Source organism: Aethalodelphis obliquidens, unplaced genomic scaffold (assembly GCF_003676395.1).
Source record: "Aethalodelphis obliquidens isolate GAN/ISIS:26980383/991018 unplaced genomic scaffold, ASM367639v1 scaffold55, whole genome shotgun sequence".
NCBI classification, from domain to species: domain Eukaryota; kingdom Metazoa; phylum Chordata; class Mammalia; order Artiodactyla; family Delphinidae; genus Aethalodelphis; species Aethalodelphis obliquidens.
Genome location: NW_020837999.1, coordinates 8,048,335 through 8,053,525, shown reverse-complemented (window position 1 = coordinate 8,053,525; position 5,191 = coordinate 8,048,335).

Below are 5,191 nucleotides of genomic sequence, written 5' to 3'. Positions count from 1 at the left end.
CAGGGAAGCCCAAAAATATTTAATTTTTAAAAGCAAATGTATTGTTTCCTGTATAGCTCTTGTCACACTTAGACTTCCCTCACCCTATGCTTATAGGTATATATTTCTTTATTTTCTTAGAATATAAAACTTTCATTGTGCTTTAGCTCCACAATGTATTTAAAAATCTACTTTTATATAGTGTGAGATAAGTAGTAAACAACTTTTTCAAAATAGATAGTGGATAACATAAGCAACACCATCTTTTAATTTCACACTTATTTGAAAGGACAGCACAATCTTAGACAAAGCTCCCTTTATGCTTGGGTTTGTTTCTGTTAAAAAAAAAAATAAAAAGGAAGGAAAAAGAATCAATAGGCCCAAGGTGGAACCACTTGTCCCCAGAACAGCAAACCAAGACTTAATTGCAGTTTCCACTTCTCCCAGGAGTGGAATTTCTGGAAATTTTTGGTCAGTACTAGTGAGGTAACCTTGCCTGAAACTTTCTTTTCGTTTGCTAATAACCTCCTTGTACTGCTCTGTTTCTGTAAAAGCCTTCCATTTCGTACAGCTTCTTGGAAAATCCTTCTGTTTATTAGATGGTATGCCGCCCAATTCATGAGTTGTTGAATAAAGCTAATTAGAAAGCAAATTTACTCAGTTGAATTTTATTTTTTAACAGTTCTAAACTCTCTCTTCTGTTCCTTTGATCTTCTTCTCTGTTACTGGACTAGTCACTGTATTTTAATAACTGCATCTTTATGACTTTTTTGTGTTGGCACTTTATATGTGTGTATATATATATATATATATATATATATATATATATATATATATATATATACTCTTCATATAGAGTTTATAATCAACTCCTCCAATGCCTCTCCCCCCACCCACTTCCCTGCCAAATCCTACTGGACTTTTGATTGGAATTACATAAAATTTATTATAATTTATTTTTTGGGGGAATATGACTGCTTTACACTATGAAGTGTACCCTTCTAGGAAAATATGCTGACCTCTATGGCAGGCAATTTACAAATTAGTTTCTTTTTCTCCTCATACCAACCTATGAGGTGGATATTTATTATCTCTTTTTATAGATGAAGAAACTAAATGTTAGGTTAATTTACTTGTCCACGTTCATATAGGCAGAGAGTGGGTAAAATGAGTATTAAAACCTAGGTCGATAGACCAACAGGTTTCCAAAATTGGTTTTCTTTCCACTCTAATATTGGTCTCCAGTGTCAGACCAGGAAAGAGATGCTGAAGGCCTGAATTAAAGTAATAACAGTGGAGGAGATGATAAGAAGCCTGACTTGAGAGATGTTTAGGACTCAGTGATTTATTGGATTTGGGGTAAAGGGAGAGATAAAGCTGGGGCATATAGGGTAGTTGGATGGGTGGTAGAGACATTCACCAAGAGATACAATACAGGAGTGGAGCCAGGGTCTCTGGGGAAAGTTATGAGTTCAGTTTTGGATACATAGCTTTTGGTGTCATTCATGAAACAAAGAACAGAGGTGACTGGAAGTCTGCACGAATTGTGGTGGAAGGATAAAAGGGCAAGGGGAGATGAAGATCCTAGTAAAGGAGTTGTTTAAATTATCCCCCAGGCCACCAGACCCCTACAATTTTTTAGTGATGAGACAGGCCTCTGAATCTTCATGGGATACATCTCCCACCCTCTGGAGTGCATGTATCTTACCAAGGCCTTCAAGATACTTGCCATTTCTTGCTCATCTTGTCTGGTTAATGTGGTGCCATCTGTAGAATACACTAATGTGTGTTCAGATGGTCCAAGTCTCTTTAGACTGTATTATGACAGAGGGAGAGAGTTAATATAGCCTTAGAGGAAAACCATAAATGCATACTATTGTCTCTTCCATGGGAACATGAACTGTTTCTGCTCTGTTGTCTTGATAAGATGGAAAAGAATTCATTGACCAGATCAATGGTATGTACTTTGTAGCTGAGACAGTGCTAATGTGCTCTAACAAAGATGGCATATCTGTCACGGCAGCTGCACTTACAGGTAGTATTGATGGAGTTTGTAGCAGTCCATTGTCATTCTCTAGGCTCCATATGGTTTCTTTATGAGTCAGACTGGTGAATTCAGTGGAAACATGATGAGGAATACCACCCCTGCCATTCCACCCGCTAGCACGCGAGATTGTTTTGATTTACTATCTTGGCTGAAGGGTGATGGTGGTAGAGTTTGGTCTTCCCACCATAATATGCCATGTTGTGAATGACCCTAGTTGTTGATGATGGTGGCTAAGAGGTGGAGGTGGAAGTAAATTTTGATTTTTGAAAGTAATTTTTTCTTGCAAGGCAGAGGCTTCTGTGTCATCTTCAAGCAATGTGGGATGTTAACCTTTAATACAGAGGAGTGGGCCTCTTCTGCAGGCCCAGAAAGGTCAAGAGAATCTGATATTTCAAGGCTTTTGAGTGCATTGACCCAAATGTCCCATTTCCCAGTCTCAAGGTACCATTCCTTTCTAACCAGCGTCCTTCCTCTGGCATAGTGGACTTGCCAGAGATTTTAAACTGCTCTGCAAGATACTAATTAAGTCTGGGACCTGATTCTCAGATTTTTCTGCCCTCCAGCTTCAGGGGTTAGAGTCTCTTTGATGTTGCCCAGGAGGTCCTCTGACTTTCTCACTCCTTAGCACTATTGACATTTTGAGCGTGATAAATCTTTGTTGGGGATGGTGTTGTGTTGTTTACCATTGGGTGGTTAGCAGCATTGTATCAGAGGCCAGTAGCAACCTCGACTCCCACCCTCCCAGTTGTGGCAACCAAAAATGTCTCCAGACATTGCCAAATGTTCCCTGGTGGGGGGAAAATTGACTGTAGAGAACCAGTGCATGAGATAAAAGGTTTTTAGGGTGGAACAAGCAGATATTATGTGCCTCAGCTGTCCTGATGTAATATGCCCTTCACCCCTGCCTCCCAAAACATGCTGAATCTGATTCTGTCCAAACCTTAGAGTACACTTACATGTGTTGTGGATAATGCAGTGCACTGCCCCCGTTTCCCTTCAGGACCAAGGCACTCATTTCCCAGCAGTGAGGATGTTGGCCACTGAGGGTTCACAGCTGAGGGAAACTGCCCTCAGCTGAAGGCTGCTGCCTTGTGCAAGGTTTCACACCCTCCCTGTAGGCGCCTGCATCCAGTGACTGGCTGATGTGATGGTACAATGTCACTGCCACAATTTAGAACAACTTTGAAGGGCCATCCTACTTCTAGAACTTCCCAGGGGATAGGTAGTGGCCTTTGTTGCAACTTCATTGCAGTTTGATTTCTCCCTTTGTCTAGTCCTGCTTCTTTCAATCCCACAAATGTGGTGCTCCTGAGAGCTAACGCTAATAAATACATCTTCCACAGATCTCTCTCTTGGTGTCTATTCCCAGAGAACTCAACCTAAGAAAGTTGGTCTGAGAAAGCAGACTACAAAATGGGATTTTAGAGGTGGACAGCCCACCGACCAGCTGGCAATAAGGATCCCATCACTAGTGTTCTGATAGACTCTGGCATGTGGTGAGTAGAATTGTTAAAACTTTTTCTGGGAACTGGGATGGGATACAGGTTAAGGGCATGTGCTGGCAGGTGCAGTATCTCAAGCATTTGAGAAGTCCAAGGGATGTGAAATTATAAGGACAATGAACTTAGATGGCTGAGTGCTGTCAGTTAATTGAAAAAAGACAAGAAGTCTGATGATGAGAAATGTTAGTAGTGCTGAGGTTGAGAACCCCTGATCTAATGGCTTCAACTATTGATGATCTTTCCTTGAGTCAATAGCTCATAAGGATTTATAAATTTATCATTTCTTCCACATTTATTAGATGGAATTCTCTAAAAAAGAGCTTTTAATGATCATCTAGGTTTACTTGCTTTCTCTAATATTTTTCATTTTAGGGTAATAGAACAACCAGCTATGAAATGAGACAGTAGGAGTAATCAGAGAAATCATTATAGTTTTCACTACAGGCCTAAATTAAGTACAGATAATTTAAAAATGTAAAAATGAGAATCAATAACATTTGATAAACAGTTACTGAGGGTAGGCAGAAGTTAGAATGACTCTTGGTTTTCTTTTTTTTTTAAAAGAATTTATTTACTTTTGGCTGAGTTGGGTCTTCGTTGCTGCACGCCCGCTTTCTCTAGTTGCGGCAAGTGGGGGCTACTCTTCGTTGCAGTGCGTGGGCTTCTCATTGTGGTGGCTTCTCTTCCTGGGGCGCACTGGCTCTAGGCATGCGGGATTCAGTAGTTGTGGCACGCGGGCTCAGTAGTTGCGGCTCACGGACTCTAGAGCACAGGCTCAGTAGTTGTGGCGCACGAGCTTAGCTGCTCCACGGCTTGTGGGATCTTCCTGGACCAGGGCTCGAACCCCTGTCCCCTGCATTGGCAGGCGTATTCTTAACCACTGTGCCACCAGGGAAGTCCGACTCTCGGTTTTCTAACTGGGTGGATAATGGTGCCAGTCATTAGATAAAGGAGAACAACAAGGAGGATGAGAGATTTGGAGACACTAAGTTTGAGTTTAGCAGATTAAATATCATTCAGCAAATATTCACTTCCTCTTTCTCAGCCTCTATGAGAAAACTGCTCTTCTCTGAGCCTTTGATGGTGTGCTTGGGTGCATGGCTTGTTTTGACGGAATGTGAATGAAAATGATAGCTGCCCTTTCAAAGCCTAAGCCATGAGAGGCACTGTATATTTCCACTCAGAGAAGGAGCTTCTAATGCCTGCCATGAAAATAAAAACCCCTTCATTCTGGGTCACAGAACAAAACCCATATGGAGCAGCTCTGAGCCTAACCCTCAGCTTGGAGCAGAGCTGCCTAGCCAAGCCCATTCTAGATCAGCTGAACTGCAGTCAATTTGCAGATTCATGAGCCTGAGAATCAATGTTTCTTTACCATTGAATGTATGGTAGTTTGTTATGTGGCAATACGATGGAAACAAAAACCCTGAGGGACACACACATGAAAATACACAGTATGGATGTAGATATGCAGTTCTCAAAATGAGGAGAGGATCACAAAGGGAAAAAGAATAGAATAAAAGAAAGACCAAAGACAGAACCCTGGGAATTATTAACATACTGACAATTTGTCATTTGGACATGCTTCGTTCTGAGTATTGAAGATATTTTGCTCTGTGATGATATTATCTAATTTAAAACATACATGAGGATATATATTACT